This window comes from Callithrix jacchus, chromosome 14 (assembly GCF_049354715.1).
Source record: "Callithrix jacchus isolate 240 chromosome 14, calJac240_pri, whole genome shotgun sequence".
Taxonomy (NCBI): domain Eukaryota; kingdom Metazoa; phylum Chordata; class Mammalia; order Primates; family Cebidae; genus Callithrix; species Callithrix jacchus.
This window is the reverse complement of record NC_133515.1, coordinates 109,762,796-109,784,249: the sequence shown is the minus strand read 5'-3', so window position 1 is coordinate 109,784,249 and position 21,454 is coordinate 109,762,796. Positions and strand designations below refer to the sequence as shown.

The following is a 21,454-nucleotide window of genomic DNA, read 5'->3' as shown; positions in this document are numbered from 1 at the left end:
GGCAAATAAAAACTGCTAAATATAGTCTTGTCTTTTGTCTATTATCTGTTTACATTTTCAGAGAAAGAAATCACTGTATATTTTATAAGTTAATATAAATCTAGCTTCTGGCCAGGCGCAGTGGCTCATGCCTGTAGTCCCAGCACTTTGTGAGGCTGAGGCAGGCGGATCACGAGGTTAGGAGTTCGAGACCAGCCTGGCCAGCATGGTGAAACTTCATCTCTACTAAAAATACAAAAAATTTATCTGGGCGTGATGGAAGGCGCCTATAATCCCAGCTACTTGGGAGGCTGAGGCAGGAGAGTTGCTTGAACTGGGAGGCAGAGGTTGCAGTGACCAGCTTGGGCAACAGGGCACTCACTTTCAACAAAAAAAGAAAATCTTTTCCAATCTCAAATATGATTCTATGGGTATCTATTAAAAATGTGTGCTAACATATGTTCAAGAAAAGCCTCTAGAAAATGTAAGAGCTAAGAATAATTACAGTTAAATAAATATGTCTAGGTTTCTCAAAGAGTTAAACATAGCAGTTTCACCTCTGGGTATCTAGTGCAAATAATTGAAAGCAGGTATTTAAACAGATATTTGTGTCAGTGTTGTTAGCAACATTATTCATAATAAGCAAAAGATTGAAACAACTCAAATACCCATCAGTGTATAAATGAATAAGCAAAATGTGGTATATGCATGCATTGTAATATTACATAACCTTAAAAAGGAAGGGTATTCTGACACACGCCACCACATATATAAACCTTGAACATTATGCTAAGTAAAACTAGCTTGACAGAAAAGGACAAATAACTTATAATTCCCCTTATTGGAGATACCTAGAGTTGTCAGATTCATAGAGGCAGAAAGTAGAACGGTGCTTGTCAGGAGCTAGGAAGAGCTGAGAGTAGGAATTATTCTTTGAAGGGTACAGAGTTTCAGCTGGGAAAACTAAATTTAAGTTTAGTGATGGATAGTGAGGATGATTGCTTAACAATGCGAATGTACTTTATTCCAATAACCTGCATACCTAAAAATGATTAATTTTAATTCCAGAAAGTGTCCCATCACTTTATTGATCAAATAATCAAATTGGAATTAAAATGGTACCTTTTCATCATTTTTAGGTAAACAGTTTATTGGAATAAAGTATGTATATATTGCCACAGTAAGAGTAATATTATTCTCCCCAAATATATCTAAGATCAGTGATATGTTTACAAATCTCTTTCAACATGTTATTGAAGCTCTCTTGCCCCTCCGGACTGTGAAAATGTGTCTTAGCCTCCAATTCTAGGCACTGAAGAGGTCCTCATTTCTTCCCTTGCCCCAGAGCTCAGCAAACTCCCCTAGAGAGCAGCTGCTGGTAGAGCATGTATCTCTAGAACTTCCCCTTTCCCTTGTTCATGCAAATGTGTGGTCTCATCTCTTCTTCAATATCTTTTTTCTTAAAAACAAAAACTTATTTTAGGCTCGGGGGTACATATGCAGGTACTAACCCCCAGTGGCTCAGAATGTGACCTTATGTAGACATAGAGACAATGCAAATATAATTAAGTAAGATGACATCATAATGGAGTAGGATCGGCCCTTAAACTACTGGGACCAGTGTCCAGGTAAGAAGAGAAGAGACACAGATATACAGAGAGACGCACAAAGAGGAAGGCCGTGTGAAGACAGAGACTGGGATTGGAGCAACGCTGCTGGGGACAGGAAGCACACAGAGCTCCAGCAACCTGAGGAGGTAGGAAGGTGGGAAGGATCTTCCCCCAGGGGCCTCTGATGTTGGACTTCTGGCCTCCAGCACTGGGAGGGTTAAACCGATATTATGTAGGTAGACTCTGTCAGGGGGGTTTGATGTACAGATAATTTTGTCACCCAGGCACTAAGTCCAGTACCCAATCCTTCATCCAAAGTCTTCCTAAGCATGGTAGATCTTTCTTAAGATTTGCAGGAGGGAATTGCTGTACACAGAGATGATGGGTACAGGAAGTTACATCAGAGCATTTAACTCAGACAACTGTGTGTTCAGCACTCTGATTCTGTACGGCCCTTTCTGGCCTCATCTCTGGCACAGATTTCTCTCTGTTCAGCCTTGCCCACACGCAGAGGGCCTCCCCTTCTTCCTCTCTCATTCCTGCTCTTCTCCTCTTTTTCAGGACAAGCCCAACAAATTACTCTTCCTGCCTCTGCATCTAATCTCTTCCTTCCTGCCGCCATCTGTGCCTGGCAGGACCTCCGCACACAGCAGCGGGGATTCACAGAGGTGAGTAATCAACCAGAAAGGTGCTAATGTCGTCACACTTTCTATACAAATTTATATATCAATTATTAGTGTCACAGGGGGCACAAACTGTCATGTAAAAATTATTAATATTGGCTTTTAAATATGGAGGAACATATTTACATGTAGGTATGTTTTTGTCTTTAAATAAATTTCAACATTTCCATCAAACAAATTAATCCACACTGCTAAAACTGGACTGTGGGAAAATTAAAAAAGAAAACTTGATTTCTATCTGCTTTTTTCTTGTATGGAACTTTACATTACCCTACAATATAGTTTAAAGATTTTGTAACCTCGCCTGTCAAACTGTGTATAGAGGTTCCTTCCCAATCAAAGCTTGAAGAAAGAGGTCAGTGGTGGCAGCACCTCGTTAGAGCTGGAAACCGGGGTTAGGAGGTAGCCCTGCCCCGACACATTTGTGGGTACTTAACGTTTTGCATATGGACTTAGGAGTTCCCTGGGAAAAAGTAATGATGTCTGTCCTAAGGTTGTCAGAGCAAAATTCCACGAACTGAGTGGTTTAAAACAACATCTGTTTAACCCTCCCCAGTTCTGGAGGCCAGAATTCCAACAACAAAGGCCCCTGGGGGAAGATCCTTCCCACCTTCCTACCTCCTCAGGTTGGTGGAGCTCTGTGTGCTTCCTGTCCTCGGCAGCACCACTCCAATCCCAGTCTCTGTCTTCACATGGCCTTCCACTTTGTACGTCTCTCTGTATATCTGTGTCACTTCTCTTCTTACCTGGACACTGGTCCCAGTAGTTTAAGGGCCGATCCTACTCCATTATGATGTCATCGTAACTAATTATATTTGCAATGTCTCTATATGAATCGTAGCTTATTATATTTGCAATGTCTCTGAATAAGGCCATATTCTGAGCCACTGGGAGTTAGAACATATCTTTTTGGGGGAACACAATTTAAGCCCTAACAGTATTCATAGCTAGGCTTCTGATAGAAAGGCCAAGAAGACTGGGGTGCCAGACCGGGGAAGGAAGGCAAGGCTGGAGGAAGCGCCCAAGCCTCTGAGTCACTCCCTAAGATAGTCCCTGAGCTTGAGAACATTGTGGGCTACGTCTGCTCATTCAGAAAAATAGGCACCCAAGTTCATTTTAAGCTGCACATTCTGCTAGGAGTAGATATCTGGAGATGAGAAAGCAGTGTTTGGGGAAAACTCCTGCTTCATAACACGAAAGGTTTGGAGATTATATCTCCTTACAAAAGAGAAAAAAAACTAAAGAAAAAGAAAAGAATAATAAAGTTAATGGTGGCATGTCAAGAAACAGAGAGAGCCCAGCAATGGTGTGGCTTTGTGACACCAAAGCCTCCCAGGCAGCCAAGTGACATTAAAGCCAGGGCTGGGTGAGGGAAAACCTCTGGGCACATCTGCAGGGATTAGGTGAGACTGTTTTGCCATAAGCCAAGAGCTGGACTCCTCAGTGAGTCATGAAGGCAGCCATAGATGTCACTTGATAAAACGCAGTTTCCAGTAACCCGACAGGAGGAAGGAATGTGTTTTGGTTCAGATATTGATGGAAATTAAATACATTTCAATTATAGGCTGAAAGAGTTTCAAATACTCAAGTTTCTTGAGTACTTGAATTTAAAATTTCTTCTAATACTTCGTAGTTTTTTTAAAGAAAGGAAATAATGAAAATCAGATCAATTAATAAATATAATTTGCCAGAATACATAGTTTTTTAGGATGATAATAAGTTAACATCATCTTACAGTTGATGAGTCACTTTGACATATGCTGTCTCATTGAACTTTGGAAGGAGAAAGGGCAAAAGTTATCATCAGACATGTATATTTTAATAGGTAGTGTTTATTGAGTATGAAATAAAAGACACTTCTATAAGCATTTTGAATGCATTAATTCATTTAATCCTCACAGTATTTTTATGAGGTAGATATTATGTTTATTACTTTTTTATCATCATGATCATTGTTGTGAAACATACGAGCAAATCAAAGCACAGACATGGTAAACACTTGCCCAAGATCACAAATCTGGTCAGATGTTCTTAGAATCCTGCCTGGCCAATGAGAAGACCTGTTCAGAGAGGAGCACTGACCCATGGTGACCCCAACTTGCACAGGCTTCTCCTCACCCCATGAGAAAGCCTGTGCAATTATGTTTGTAAGACTTTAAAAGCTTGAGTTTATAAAAATCCACATATGTAAGTGTATAAAATGTTGTTAATCAAGTGTGCATAAACAGAACCATACTAACTTGCAAACACTTAGGTGAGCATGGAATAGACAGTAAGCATAAGACTGGTCGACATAGTTACATGTGCATCTAACACAAATGTTGTTATACCTCAAGAACTTTGCTCTGATAGTAGATATACAACTAATTCGTAGTGTTGTCATGGTTGCTGCACCATAATTTACTCGATAACCATCACTAATAAGTAGGCATGTTGTTTTGGGCCAGTGGAAACAGTGTTGTAGGTTACATCACTGTAGTGAGCCACACGTGTCAGCATCTTTGTCTGTGGGATTGCTGAGACAAAGATGAAGTTTCTTTTTAATAGCTTCTAGCAGATTTCATTCTAAAAAAAGAAGTAGCAGTTTACCACCTCACACCACGCATGCATAAAAAGAGTGCCCCCTTTTCCAAACCATACCCAGCACTGAATGTTATAGATATTTTTAATTTTTCATCTATTATGTAATATTTTAATTACTGTTTTTCTGATATAAGATACTGTGAACACATTTTAAATATATATTGGCAATTCTTATTTCTCATGTGACTTTTATAACCTAAGCATATATATATACATATATATACACACACACACATATATATATACATACACATATATATGCAGACACATACCACGCTGTTTTGATTTTCTTTTGTGAAACAATTTGTGGAAAGTTGCTTCAAATTTAAGATTATAAGAATGATGTTTTAATATTTCTTGGATTAGGAAAGATTAAGGTAAATAGTTGAATAATGCTATATACCTTTGCACAATCTCAATTTTGCCTATATTTTTGTGTTTTTCTGTGTTTTTATATACACATGGTAAAATATATTAACTCACTGCTTCTCAATTAAATGTTCATATCAATCATGTGGATATTTTGTTAAATTGCAAATGTTAATTCAGTAGACTTTTAGCCTGTCTTATGTTGCTATAATAAAATATCTGAAACTGAGTAATTGAGTAAGGATGAAATACTTCTTACAGGTCTGGAGGTGGGGAAGTCCAAGGCCTGGCAGGTGTGATATTTGGGGAGGGCCTGGGCTCTGCATTCAAGAAGATGCCTTATCATCCCTCTTCCCTTGATCTACTCCAACTAATTAGAATCAAGTATGCTCACAATTGTTTTAAATTACAAACTCCAGAACACATACATCACCTCCCATTCACCTAAATAAGAGCTCAGAACTGTGGAGAGCTTATGGTGTTGCCCACAAATCCCCCTTGGTTTTGAGCACTGTGGGGGCCAGGCTTCCTCATCCACATCTGCATCATCTCTTTCCAGACTGTTCCACGACATACCTGCCCTGTGCCACTCAACGTCAGGGATTTCTGCGGCATCTGATTGGAGAAAATAATTTTAGTTCTAATATAAAGATGACAATAAAACACCTGTGTGGCGTATCTTCTTTTCACTAGGATTTCTGTAAAGCCAAATATTTGACTTAGTTATTATACCTGGTACATCGTTGTAAGGGACAGCGTTTCCTGTAAGAATATACTTGCATTTACTTGGTGTTTACTAAGAGGTCTTCTGGTGTGAAAGAGAACAGACATGTCTAAGGGAATGCAGAAGCCCAACTGTGGTAGTCAGCTACTGGACTTCTGGGAGCGAACACTGCACAGAGGTGAAAACCCCAGGTAAACTGAGCCTCGTTTAGCCAAAGAGCCTATCAGTTGAGGCAGGTGTTTCTGCGGCTAGAGTTAGGGCTGTTACTGAAGCCCATTCTAGCAGAGTTAGTCTAAATGTGGAGACCAGAGCCTGGTGCATGAGTTCCAAGGGCTGTTTTGCCAGTTTGTGTCATATCAGGAGGCCCAGTTTAACCTGCTGGGAGCTCCTCTTACAAAGCACATCAAAAAACCAAGAAGGTCATCCTCCTTTTCTCTTCCACGTAACTGCTGAACTGCCAAGGCCTGAGTTGCTGGCAGGTGCCTGGTCAGGGACCTCAGAGGAGATGCAGGCTCCAGGGTGACCATTGTGGAGGGTGGTATGCCCATCAGAGCTGAGGTGGCTGAAGCACAGCAAACACGACATCGCTTTTTATGTGGCAAAAATGATCTCTATGGACAGGACAGAGTCAGCAAGTGGTAGATAGCGGGGACGAAACCGGTCTGTCACATTCCTTCCAAGTTAGTGCTCTTTCTTTGGTAACGGGTTTGCATCAAAGCAGTTTCTGGGCCTTCACCTGGAGGGACTGTCAGGTGAGTGCTAAAGAGGTGGTAAGGTGGGCAAGCATTGCTCCACCTGGGCACTTTCTGTCCACTGCTTCCCAAGGGTCATCCTAAGTCACAAAACCAACACAGAACCAAATAGTCTCACTTCACAAAGAAAACCCTTTGTCACTTTATTTTTCCTTCAGTAACCAAGCAGTTGGTATTGCAGACCCTACTGAGGGAGAAGCCTGTGTCCCTGGCATGACACACTAGGTTGTTAGCAGTAGGCTCCTCACGGAATGTGGAAGTCTGTGAGTTTAGGCGTGGACAGCTCTCTCACCTCCACATCAGCAGTGACCGTCGCAATTACCACTGAGGGCTGCAGCTTCCTTCTCCTGGCCCCTGCAGGACAAGCACATCTCTCCTCTCCCAAAGGTGGGGCCCATGTCCCTCAAGGAGAGTTGCTGTTCCACCTGTGCCACTGAGGCAGTGAGCCAAAGTGGAGACTTGATAAACCCAAAACCGCTGTTTCACATGCAGTGGTTCAGGCTCTGAGGGATGCACATGGCTTTCACCCAGTCCTCTGCGGCTCAGTGTCTGCGTATCTCTGAGGGCTGTCCTGGCCCACCCGTGGACTCATCCTAAAACAGAGCAGATTTCTGTCTATTCTCTCCTCTGCTGGGAATGCCCACAGAACATTCTGGGAAATCTCTTAAACAAATGCACACATCATAGACTTTAAATTGGAATCATTTTTGTTCTTTTTTTTTAATTTTTTATGTGTTCTATTTTTTTTTTCTAGTTTGCAAAAGCACTATATTTGTTTTAAGTAAAAATGTAAAGGGCTGCGGAAGACTCTCCTGGTTGCCTCCCCTGCAGTCTTCCCCTCCCCGCACTCTCGTTTTCCCACTGCCAAGTTCTGCTTCCCACGGCAGACTCTGCAAAAATCCATCCTCATTTTCTCAGCCTTTCTTGGACAAAATGGTCTGAAAGCTAAAAGGAATACTGCTGAGGGGGGTTGGCTTTTGTCAAAGCCTTGAGAGGCAGAAAGAGAAAGACAGGCAGAGAAAGAGTGAGAGCGCCCTCTCTGCCTTTGGACATCATTACATAGGACGGTGTATCAGGATTCTCCAAAGAAATAGGACCAGTAGGGTACATAGATTTATAAGAGGAGATTTATTATGGAAATTGTCTCTTATGATTATGGAAGCTGAGAAATCCCTCAGTCTGTCATCTGTGACCTAGAGAACCATGAAAGCTGGTGGTATAGTTCCCTCTGGGTCTGAAAATAGGGAGGGAAGGTCTAAGACTTAGAATTTGAAGGCCAGAGAACCAGATGCCCCAGTGTCCAAAGGCGGGAAAACACGGATATCAAAGCTCAAACAGGGAGAGCAAATGCACCCTTCCTTTCCTTCCTGTTCCGTTTGGCCCTTCAACAGATTGGATGATGCCCAACTGCTTTGGCGAGGGTGATTTTATTCAGTCTACTGACTCAGTGCTAACCTCGTCCTGAAGCACTCTCACAGAAACAGCCACAAATTACGTTTCACCTGCTACTTGGGCGCTCCTTAGACACTCAAGTTGACACTTGCGATTAACCATCGCAGATGGGATGTCTGGAGAGGGTGGTCACATTGAAACCCTGAGAATTGCGAGGAGAGAACTTGATGATGGAAGTCAACATGCAGAAAAAGTCAGAACAAAGTTCTCTGTAGTCAATGTTGTTAGGGTTAAGCTCTTTCTATTTAGGTAGCCTGTTACATGTAACTGAAAGCATTCCAACTGAGGCATGGGTTCATTGTAACTAGTGACATATTGCAAAGATTAAAAAGAAAAGTAAAAAGAAAACTCTACCCCAAACCCCAATCCTGTTTCCCGAAGGAGACTGATATTATATTCTTCTGCATAGAATGTAATAGCTGCCCCTATTTTCCTTCAAACATATATATTCATATATACGTGGATATATGGACTTGTCTCATTGTTCTTATGAAACAGTACTATTCTATATACATTATTCTGTAATTTGCTTTCTCAGTTTATATGGCTATGCCTCAAGGTCACAAATACAGAGATAATCAATTTCAAATACCTGCATACAATTCCATTATACAAATTTAATGCAGACGAACATGTATTCAAGCATTTCCGCACTGACGGACAGTAAGGTTGCTGTAGGTTAGGGCTCTACAAATATTGCCTTAACAAATATCATTATGCAGATATCCTTTTATCCAATAGTATCTATAGGACAGTTTCCCAAGAATGGCATTGCAGAATCAAAAGTGTGCATTTTCAATTTTAATATTTATTGACTTTAAGGAGACAGTACTCAACAGAAGGAAGCCTCATGATCTTCCTGGATTACACAGATATATCTGTGAGTACCAAGGGCAGAATCCATCTCTTCCTCATATTGTTTTCTGTGTCTCCTTGCAAACACTAGCATTTAATAACCATTACAATGACCATACCTATTGCTATCAGTCATCATCATTCATTACGTATTTTGAATCAACCATAGGAATAAGTTTACTTTTAAGACTTACAATAACCCTATTGATAGCTCTATATTTTAAAACATCCAATGTCACATAGCTAGTAAAAAGTAAACCCAGCATTTCAGACCGACTCTATCCCGTGTCAATGCTCATTCTTCCTTGATGATCTTCATGTGCTCATATGCAAATGATACACTATGGCTATAAAGACACAATTTTTCCTTCCCTTAAGAAAGGCCACCTCTCACAACAAATACTAAAGATAGATGGATGTCTTAAGAGGCACAGACTGAAAACTAAGAAATGTAGTTTTGCATAATGAAAGAACATTGGATTCAAAGATAGGAATCAAACTTAAATTCCAGGCTCATCAGCAAGTAGTTATTGAAAACTGCCAATCTTTCCTTTCATGTACATGTGTAATTATGTACATACAGAAATGTACATAATTATTTCCTTATTTGGAAGATGGAATGTAATTTGGAAAATGTACATAATTATACGTTTCTGACAACCTCCTGAGGTTGCTATGAGGAAAAATTGAGATACCACATTTAGAAGTACATTGTAAATTATAGTGCTAAATTCAAAGAGGATATATTACTTCTATTATTCCCTCTTAAATTAATTTACTTTTAAATTCAGTACACAGAAATATCCTTCAAACAAATTATCTGATATATTAATATGATACTATTGAGCTAACATCTTATTGTGTTATTATATATGTCAGTTTTCAGTCAATCAAAACTCTCCTGGTCTGAATTCCTCTCAAAATGATTGTCTCATTGAACTTTCTAGAAGTACTTCAGAGGGATATGTTGGACTCCTTCCACAACAATACTGTTTCATAGAATGCAACAGTGAATTCTATCTGGCAATTTATTAAAACAATCTTCTGAAATGAAAATTACTAAAGGCATTTTCTGAAGGACTAGACTAAAAATAACATCGTGTACAAAATGTTAGTGGATTGGCCTGATGCAAGAACAACATAAATACTTGGAAGCACAGACGAAGTCATCTCCTGTACACGAAGTAATGCAAATGAATACATTTCATGAAATACAAATTTAACTGCTTCAATGTGACAGAGACAGAAAATACTCTATGAGATCAGCTCTCTCCCCGAAATATTTGGTGAAAAGATAGATGTGAAGGCAATTTTGGAGTCATCCTAAACCTCAGTGTTCTTATTCGAATTATATGATAAAATGGCTACTTCACTCTGGTGAAAGAAATTAGTAAAATTTGATATACTTTTATTATTATTATTTTAGCTGCTGTCATAGAACAGGTAATTAGCAAATAGTATCCTTATTCTCTTATTCCCTCTATGTAATGTACAACTCATAAATTATTATGTACAACTTGTTATTATCAGCATGACATGCTTATGATCTACAATCTAGGAAAGTATTGTAAGACCTTGAACACCTGTTTCTGATTTAGCTAGAAGTTGTGAACAAATTTTCTCTGTTTAATATTTTATTTTTGACTGGGGAAAATTACTAGCTTCACTGTAAGATTAAATGAAAGACTGAGAAACTCGGCAAGAACAGACTTAGGTAAGAAAAAGACAAAAAAATTTACATTTAACTCCAGTGTTCTTGTATTTCTTAAATATTACAAGATTTGATATACAAAATTCAACATTAAAATCTATAAACCTAAAGGCTGGGCGCGGTGGCTCACGCCTATAATCCCAGCACTTTGGGAGGCCGAGGCGGGTGGATCACGAGGTCAAGAGATCAAGACCATCCTGGTCAACAAGGTGAAACCCCGTCTCTACTAAAAATACAAAATTTAGCTGGGCGTGGTGGCATGCCTGTAGTTCCAGGTACTTGGGAGGCTGAGGCAGGAGAATAGCTTGAACCCAGGAAATGGAGGTTGCTGTGAGCCAAGATCTCACCATTGTACTCCAGCCTGGGTAACAAGAGAGAAACTCTGTCACAAAAAAACAAAAAACAAAAAACAACTATAAACCTTTTGAAAGAATTAGCTGCTAAGATAGCCAGATGTATTGATTTTTGTTTATTTGCTTTTTTCAAGAGATTGTCATGGTTTATTTTTATTTACTACACTGAGTATTGTGCTTTCCCATTGAGCGTGATCAAAACAGCCCGATTTGCATACTTTCAAAACTACCTGGACAAAACTAATGTGATTTTAATTTACTAACAGTTTAAATTATTCCATGTGAAATAAAGTTCTTAAAAACCAAATACAAAGGAGAAAGAGTTCAAAGCAGTCAGCTGGCCTTGGTGATCATGCAAGCCTCACCCTCCACACTTCTCCATCTGCCCACGTGCCTGAATACCACTTCCTCCCCATATTCCTCACCTCTATCCCTTTCTCTCACAGATGCTAAAAATCTCACGAAGTTTATGAAAAGTTGATATTATCTCTTTGCAACCCTGGTGTAGATATTGACAAAATTAAATGTTTTGATTTAGAAGTGATTATAGATGACTGAAAGAATCAAATTAAATTTTTTTAGTTAAATTATTCCTTTTGAAAAAGTTAATGTTAGACTTTGTAAAACCAGGTGTGCAAAACAGATTTAAAAAAAAAAATAAGTATCTACATGGATTGCCTGAGGTAGAATGACTAGGTCATGTTTCTGTGTGACTTTCATACAACATCCTGAAAGCTCTCAACTTTTTATTTCCTGTGATTGAAATGATCAGTGCTTGATAAAGGAAACACACTTTGATTCTAATGTGCTGATACTGCTATTTATGGAGTTAACTATAAAAGCCAATCACTAAGAAGCCACAGACTGAAACTTGCCATCAATTAAAAAAAAAAAGAAGCAACAAAAATTAAACTTTCTTCAGGAGCCCTGGAAACGTTTTTAAAAATACTGAAATGGAGCAATTGGGGCACGAGAGATTATTTTGGAAGTCTTATGCCCTCTTTTTTATTTATTTTTATTTTTGTGAAACTTTTGTATCCTTCTGGTTCTTTCAATTATGTAGCAATAAATTAAAATGTACTCCATGTTAAAACTGAATGAAATTGTGGCTTATTGATAAAGCACATCTAGATTGGTTTTCACTATAATTTATGAATAACAATAAATACATCCTTGAAGTTAGAAATAGAGAAACTACTTTGCTTATTGAAATTCGTAATATTGATAATTGAAAAGTATTTTTTGTTTGGTTTGTTTTTGAAGCAGAGTCTCCCTCTGTAGCCCAGGCTGGAGTGCAGTGGCATGATCTCAGCTCACTTCAAACTCTGCCTCCTGGATTCAAGTGATTCTACCACCTCAGGCTTTCTAGTAGCTGGGATTGCAGGCACCCACCACCGCAACGAGCTAATTTTTGTATTTTCAGCACAGACAGAGTTTCACCATGTTGACCAGGCTGGTCTCAAACTCCTGACCTCAAGTGATCCACCTGCCTTGGCCTCCCAAAATGCTGGGATCCAGGCATGAGTCACCACACCCGGCAAAAGTTTTGAGTCATAGCTTATTGTCTGTTTAAGAATTGATTCTAACAATTTGATGATTGGTATGTAGAAAAAAGAAGAGAATTAACTTTTAGTGATTTGATCCTTTCAACAGAGGTCTTTATGATTTATAATTGGCATAACTTCACATGGGAACCCAGTGCTTCTCCCTTTTCTGTTTCTGCAGGAAAGACTGTTGCCTTATGTTTTATTCAGTGACACACCTGAGTCTACTACCTGTCCTCATGGTGGCTCTGTGAATTAGGGATGACAAAGTCATCCACATTTTAATGGATGAGATGGAGGTGCAGATGATTTGCACAGGGCTAAGTAGCTAATTAGCAATGGTGATGGGATGAAAACTATGCATACTGCCTCACTGAGTTCAAGATCTTCTCACTCAGAAGGTCATTATGCTTTGGCTTCTCAGAGGATACAGCAGCTCTGGCATGAGGGAGATATCTGTTTGCTAGCAAAACAAATATGCATTGTAATAACAGGATAAATTCTAAAATAATTTATACTTTTTTACAGCATGAGCATTGATATGAAATGTAAGAATACCTAAATAAAACAAAATAAGATTTCTTTGCATTAAAAGTGGTATATACGGATAAAATTGATCACCAAAAATATGATCGGATTTAGTATTCGACACAGAAATGGAGACAGCAAGGTGAAATGTGCAGATTAGTCAGAGCAGTGTTCAGGCAGAGGTAGTGCCTGAGTAGAGGGATTCCATAGCAAGGCTCAGCCAGCCCCCCTGTCTGACATCTTACCCAGTTCCTTCTGATCACACACCTAACACATAATATGCAGACATCCTGAAAGACTCCATGACCTGAAAATGTCACAAAGCTACTGAAAGACAAACTCAGAATCACAAATGTGAGTTGTAATGTACTATAGATTTTAACCATGCTTATTTAACTTAGACCGATAATATAGCATAGCTTTATGCGAATCAACATGATTTCTTACTTGATTTTACTTAAGTTACATAAAGATCATTATTCAAATTGAGATTTTTATTCTTTAGTATTACTTCAAATAATAATTCCAAATTTTTCTTCAGTTTATAGGAGTTCATATAAATTTTTCTTCAATTTATATGAAACTTCCCTGTAGCTATCTATAATCTGTGAACCAAATGATTACATCCTAAATGATGTCATGGATTTTTTTTTTTTTTTTTTTTTTTACATTTTGCTTGGAAGTTCTTGTTACTTCCACAGTCTGTGTTCAGGCATTTCTAAAATGAAATTTTAACATTTTAAAAATATATATCTTATACACTTTCTAAAGGGCTTCTTACCAAAAAATGCAATATTGCTTAAGACAATGCATGCGAATCCTGAGACATTTTCCTCCTTGCTGAAAGCATTCACTTTCCATGTTTTAAGTCCATGACAGCAGTGTTTGCTGAATGCCTGTTGTGTGAAAGGCACTCTAGGAGCTGTGGGAGGCTACAGTGATAAATCAGGGTAAATCCCCGTCCTGAAGAAGCTCTCACTTGGCATGAAAATTCCGTGAGTACTATGGTGTAACTGGATGTGCAAGTTTAGAAGAGGAACGGATGACCTTCTGGCTTTGGTGCTCTGTGAAGTCTTCATCAAGGAAGATACATTTAAATTAGGAATGGAAAGGTCTCAAGTACCACATTAAGAGGTGACAGTAAAGGGCCTTAATCATGTTACACTCTCTCTACTTAGCACAATGTTTTGCAATATAGTGCACACTTAACAATTACTTCTGAAATGAGTGAAAGAAGAAATAAGTGAATAAACATAGAGGTGTATATTGAAAAAAAGATGAAGTAATGGATTCTGGTTTTCTAAAGCATTGGTATTTTCACTGTTGCCTAAAAGCAAAATAATTTATAAAATGAAACACCTATATGCTACATGGACTCTGACTTTTGCATGTTTTTCTCACAGAGAAAACTGTGTATTTTGTGTTTTTTTTTAATTGAGTCAAAAAGGATTAAGACTTGTCTTCCATTCTTAAAAATGTTCAGTGATAAATAGTTCTCCTTAAGTCCATCCATTACTAAAATCTCAGAGAGCTGAACTCAGTGTGACACTTTCATTCATCACCGTTTACCAGCTTTGTCTCTGGTTATATAAGGTACAGATCATACACGCTGCTTTCTTCTTAGACACGAGTTCACGAGGGCAGACACACAAACACAACCAAATTGTAACACGTGTGACAGTAGCAAAACGTAGTCCCAGACGCTCTGGAGAAAAAAATGAAAGGAAAACTGCACAACCCTGGGAGATAATGGTAGACGCTTTTAAGAAGTGTAAAATGGGCCGGGCGCAGTGGCTCACGCCTGTAATCCCAGCACTTTGGGAGGCCGAGGCAGGTGGATCACGAGGTCAAGAGATCGAGACCATCCTGGTCAACATGGTGAAACCCCGTCTCTACTAAAAATACAAAAAATTAGCTGGGCACGGTGGTGCGTGCCTGTAATCCCAGCTACTCAGGAGGCTGAGGCAGGAGAATTGCCTGAACCCGGACAGTGGAGGTTGCGGTGAGCCGAAATCACGCCATTGCACTCCAGCCTGGGTAACAAGAGCGAAACTCCGTCTCAAAAAAAAAAAAAAAAAGTGTAAAATGTACAGATTCAAATTATAAGTAGCTACTAAATTGTTAAAGGCCGATAAAAGGGAATTATAAGCAGAAAGGATATATGTACAAAGTCTCAGTTACAACACAGAATAAAGGAATTGAAGACAGGATGGGAAGTTTAGGAAGATGGGGTTAGGGCAAATGAGGCCTTGTGAATCATGCTATCCTCAGTAATTCCATTCGAAATCGAAACTGAAATAAAACTTTATATTAATAAAATTAAGTCTATATTATTTTGCTTTAAAGCAGCAATTAGTAGATTTTTTTTTTTTTTTTTTTTTTGGTAAAGATCCAGATAATAAATACTTTAGGTTTTCCTGTTCACCTATGATCTGAATTTCATTCCTTCTTTATTATTTTATTACTGCTAGTACGTCTTACAACCCTTAAAATACATGAAAACCATCTTACTTCCTATAGAAAACAGGCGAAGAGCCAATTTGGTTTGCAGACAGTAGGGCGATAAGTCCTGCTTTGGAGGATTATAGCTATATGGTGTTTCTAAAATGCTGAGGTTTTTGCTGAGTATCTCTAGAACTTGACTCTCTCCCTCTTTTCTCCCCCTCCATCTATTACTGCCCCTTAGTCTTGGAACACACACTGCTCCTCATGCCATATGTGATCATTGCTTTTCCTGAGCTACTACAACTAATGACCACCATATTTTATCCTTGTTTATACATCCAAGCAAACTTAAATTTTTATACAAGTACTTTTCCCGAAAGTAACAGTGTTCATCTTGATATTTTGTGATTTAACTCCCCAAATCATGAGGGGTCCTGGAAATTCTTTGTTGCCTTCTACAATGCTGTCCCATCTTTCTGGTTTCATCTTTGCCCTAAGGAAGGCACTTGGCCAATTTCTATCTTCCACTGCTCCTCTGTCATCAGGAGACCTACGAACACATCTTTACATTCTCCGATTTTTTTGCAGTCCTTCCCACTCCCTCAAGTTTTAGCTTATGACTAAATAAATGTGTGACAGAAGTTGTTAGCCATATACACTTGGAATTCTTACAGAACTCCATTATTGTCTTCTAGCTACATGACTTGAGTAAGCTGAAAAATCTTTCCTGGCCTCCATCATTCCATGTATAAAATTGGGATAGTCATAGTGGACTTCTGGATAAGTGATGGACTGAATTTCAGGTCCCAGGTGGAAGCACAGAGGCACAAGAAGAAGGAAAGAACAAAAAAAGTAAGTAAGTCTGTGGGTAGAAGCTAAATAGTTTTTTTAAATCTTTAGTGCTACATTACAGTGTAAAATCATAATGTCTTATTAGGCTGAGCATCCACTCCTGTTAAATGCATATGAGCATGTAAGGAAGAAATTAGACTACATGGGGTTAAAGTGTTTTAATATCATGAAATTTCCTGGCAGAGGTAAAACATCTGCTTTCAATAACGTTAACAACAATAATATTAGATGTGATAAATTGAAAATGAAATCTTTAGAGTGATCACTAAAAAAGCACAATGCATAAATAACATGCTAAGAGAGACAAGTAAACACATTAAGAAATGCTACAGCAATCAAAATAGGTAAAGGAGAAAATGAGAAACATAAAACATTTATGACAAAGGTCTCCTCAAATATATCAGTAATTGTATGAAACAAAAAATAAACTAGATAATTTAATTAAAAAATAGATAATTTTAATACAGTCAAAAAGAGCAACCCCACCTCTAAAGTAGCTGATAACACAAGACAGATGTTAACATATAGAATTCAGAAAGCTAAAAGTAGAGAATGAAGATACGACATAAAATTATGCAATTTCTAAGAGAAATACTTAAATGTAAAGACATAGATGGAAAGTAAAGGAATATAGAAAGCATATTAGGTTACACTGACCAAAGGAAGTGAAAATGATGCTAGTGTCCGACAAAGCAGACTTCAGAACAATAGAAATTACTGGAGAAATGAGAAGCATTGTTTAATTATTTAGGAGGTTACTCTCTAAAACTATGCAATAACAGAATGTTAAAACATTTGAGGAAAAAAACTGATAAACCTTCGAGGAGAAATAGACAAATCCCTTGTTACAGTTGGTGACTCCAGCATTTCTGCATCAATAATTGATCGATTCAGCAGGCAGAAAACCAGTATGACTATGATTGACCTGGACAGCACTTACAGAAGCAACGGGAGAATACCCAGTTTTCCCAGGCTAACATGGGCCATTTGCATACTGAGCCTTAAAACACATGTTAACAAATTGAAAGGATTAAAAGTCATATAAACTTCGGTGTCGGCCCAAGTGTGGAACTAAATTAGAAATCAGAATAAAAATATTTAAAAATACTCAGACATCCGAAACACTGATGGAATACTTATGAATATGACATGGACTGAAGAGCAGCTCTCAAAACATTAAGTACATATTTATGTGTACAAAATAAATTAAAATGGAAATATGACATCAAGTTATACGGAATGCAATGAAAGCAGTGCTTAGAGGAAAATGTATAGCTTAAAGTTTGAGTCCATATATTCTTTTTTAAAATGTAAAATCTGCAGGCTTCTACTTTTGGAAACCAGAGAAAGAAAAGCAATGCAAGCCTGATGCACAGAGAAAAATTCTTTAAAAATAGAGCAGAAATTAATGAAATTGAAATATGAAATGAATAAATAAAATCAATTAAACCAAAAGCTGATTCTTGAAGTAAATCAATGAAACTGATGAACATTCAAGGGAAAAATAAGAAAAAGATAAAAATTAATAATATATATCACTGCCAACATTCTACAAAAGTTAAAAACATAATAATATGCTATGATGAAAAACTGTACGATCACCAATTGAAAACGGAAATCAAATGAACAAATATTTTGAAATATACAAACTATCAAAACTCAGATCTAGAGCACTACAAAATTAGAATGAGGCTATATTTATTAATGAAATTAAATCAATAATTAATAGTCTTCCAAAACGGGAAGCACCAGGCCCAGATGATTTCACTGGGGAATTCTGCCAATGAAAATAAATGATATTAATTCCCTATAATGTCTTTCAGAAGACTGAAGCACAGAGAATACTTCCCAACTCATTTTAAGAGACCAGTATTACCCTAGTACCAAAATGAAAAGCAAAAATATTACAAAAAAGAAAAACTACAAATGCACACCTGTTATGAACGTAGATACAAAAATCCTCAAATAATATTAGCAAATAGAATACAGTAATGTATAGAAATGATATAACCTAGTGGGATTTATTCCAAACTGGTTCAACATTCAAAAATTAATGCAGCACATCAGATAAACGGGCTAACTGAGAAAAATCATATAATCATAGCAACAGATGCAAAGAAAGCATTTGGTAAGTCCTACACCTATTCACAATAAAAGTCTCTCAGCCAACTTAGAAAATAACACCACATTGATAAAGAACATCTAAAAAACCCAATGGCATACTTAAGATTAAAAAAAAACTTGATGTTTTCCTTTTTAGATTGGGAACAGGGCAAGGATGCTTCATCTCACCACTTCTATTCAGCACCGTACTGGAATTCCCATCCCAGTTAATGCATGAAGACATGAAAAGGAAATGACAGGTACAAAGATGGGGACTAAAGAGACAAACATTAACTATAGTGTCTATGGCTGCATGCTTATGTGATACGGCCCTAAAGGAAAGAAAACCATCCTGAGATCCTATATCTCAATCACGGTTGGCGAAGCTGAGGACCATAACCAGGGGGCCATGTCAATGAAAGCTATTGGAACCCAACAGGCCTGAGTCCCTGAGGCTCTCCTACACAACACAGCAGCCCTTGCCTGAATGCCTCTGGACTTCTAGCTAGGTTACAACACTATTGTTTTAGGTCTCTATCAGCTACAGAAAAACTTAATACCAAATAAAAACATGGAAGAAAGGTTTAGTATTTTTGAAGTAGCCTCCACTTGTTTCAGACATTCTTATACCCTACTTCCAATCTCTCTCTTTTTTTTCTTTTTTTTTGAGACTGAGTTTCGCTCTTGTTACCCAGGCTGGAGTGCAATGACGCGATCTTGGCTCACCGCAATCTCTGCCTCCTGGGTTCAGGCAATTCTCCTGCCTCAGCCTCCTGAGTAGCTGGGATTACAGGCACGCACCACCATGCGCAGCTAATTTTTTGTATTTTTAATAGAGACGGGGTTTCACCATGTTGACCAGGATGGTCTCGATCTCTTGACCTCGTGTTCCACCCGCCTCGGCCTCCCAAAGGCCAATCTCTAAACTCCATCTCTAGTTACTCCCAAAGCTTCAGCTGCAGACTTTCACTGTCTTTGCACAGAACATAACCGGAGTGTGTCCACATAGACGAGCCCTTGGTGCACGGTGACAGCTGTCTGCCTGGTCTTCTCTGATCTTGTGGCATAATCTCCAACTCAGAAACAGCCATCTTTACCCAACGGGAGCAGGAGCCATCAGACACTGTTTCTTACCTTTCCTTGCCTGGACAGTTCTGAGATACTTCATTAAACTTGTCAGAAGCTTGCACAAATCGGAGCCCCATTTCCCTAAGGTGAGAAAAAAACTCCACACGCTTTGTGGTGGTGTTGTTCCCGTCTTCCCTGAGTGATTCACAGTGGCCTTCATCCCTGCTGGATGGGATCACTTCTCAAATAACCTGACTCCACGGATGTGTTTCACTTGATTTCTGTCCATTTCAGCCTCAAGCTGTGCTTTTTTCTCTTCCTGCCTCAGGGTTTCCAATGCCTCAAGGAGGATGCCTCACTGGGGAAACCCCACCAAGGCTGCTGGTAATAAAAGACACAGGACCTGAAAGTGCAGAGAAGTTACTGCCTTGTCCCACCCTTGACTAAGGGGAATAGAAGATATAGAATAGATGTTTTCACTTCTTTTCCTTTAACCGTTCTGAGGTTTATTTCCTAAATCTTCTAAGAAAGTCCCACAGAATTGAGTGTCATTGCCTGTAATATGGACTGACTTGATAGCACACCCTTGTGTGTTTTCCCTCCTTCCATCTTTCACTCTCTGTCCCTTGTCTTGTCTCCTGGGACCACTGTCTAAACAAACCACCTGCCTGCAAGTGCTATTATGTATCAAGCTCTGCTTACAGGAAACCTATAGAAAGTCAGTGTTTGGTATGTGTGGGCTTGTTTCATACACACACACACACACACACACACCTGACTATTCCATCATTAATAATTTTCATTAAGTTGAAAATGATGTCTATTGACATTTTACATAGTACGAACTCCTAGTTCTACCATTGTGAGATACAAATGATACCTTTTTTTTAAGCATAGAGCTTACAAGTTGAAAGTCACTATTGAAACTTCTCTGAACTCATTGTAGCATGTTCAATTATTTGATCTTACCAATTTTTACTTACATAGCATAATCTATTTTTTTACTTGCTAGTTAGGTTGCCACCACCATTGTAAAATTATGCATAGAAGATGCACCTCTTAAATGCAGTGATGGTTCCCGGCCAGCCCACACTACTCCTCTTCAACTGTTTCTTCCTTCATTGAACAAACATTTCTGAGCATAAACTGGGCCAGTTGCTTTTATTTATATTAACTTGTTTAGTTTTTGTGAAAATAGATATTATTATCTTTGTTCTGAGCCTCTGATTAGGTCCCCAAACGGTGTGGCTGGAAGCAATCAGAGTTGGCTTTAAATCCACGGTCAGTTGACGTCAATTCCTATGATGATTCCTCTATATGTCTGTCTCTTCAGAGCTTTCTTTTGCTTTCCTCCTTCATCGAATCGGAGATGTGCGGTTGTTTCTCACCGAATTAGACCAATCAACGTCATCCAGCTCTTACACAGTCTGCTTGGTGACTGTGGTCCACATTCTCTCCTGGGGGCTTTTCTGTCTGGGTTGTTTTTTGTCTGTTCCGTTTCTTCTCTTTTCTTCCACTATGCTTCTTCTTTCTCCCAAAGAGCGTTAAACTTTTTGGCCATGTCACTCACTCTTAGACTCTTGGAATTTTGAAGTGTTTTTAACTTGTATTTTAGGTTTGAGGGTACATAGGAGGTTTGTTATATAGGTAAACTTGTGTCACGGGGGATTATTGTAGAAATTATTTCATCACCCAGGAATTAATCCCATTACCCAACAGTTATCTTTCTTGCTCATCAATTTCCTTCTACCCTCCACCCTCAAGTAGACCCCACTGTCTATTTCCTTCTTTGCATTCACATGTTCTCATAATTTAGCTCCCATTTATAAATGAGAATATGCAG

General features: G+C 38.5%; 1 long non-coding RNA gene across 3 annotated transcripts; it reads left to right on the top strand.

The window, feature by feature from the left end:
• Positions 1 to 1,609: 1,609 nt before the first annotated feature.
• On the top strand, positions 1,610 to 20,271 carry LOC118147417 (uncharacterized). Of its 3 annotated transcripts, XR_004733845.3 has the most exons (6): positions 1,610 to 1,735; positions 2,151 to 2,257; positions 16,284 to 16,440; positions 18,701 to 18,803; positions 19,527 to 19,757; positions 19,940 to 20,271. It is a non-coding gene; the product is annotated as an uncharacterized LOC118147417 (long non-coding RNA). The 3 variants fall into 3 exon arrangements; XR_004733846.3 differs by lacking the exon at positions 19,527 to 19,757; XR_004733844.3 differs by lacking the exons at positions 19,527 to 19,757; positions 19,940 to 20,271 and having other exon boundaries at positions 18,701 to 19,133.
• The last annotated feature ends 1,183 nt before the right edge of the window (positions 20,272 to 21,454 follow it).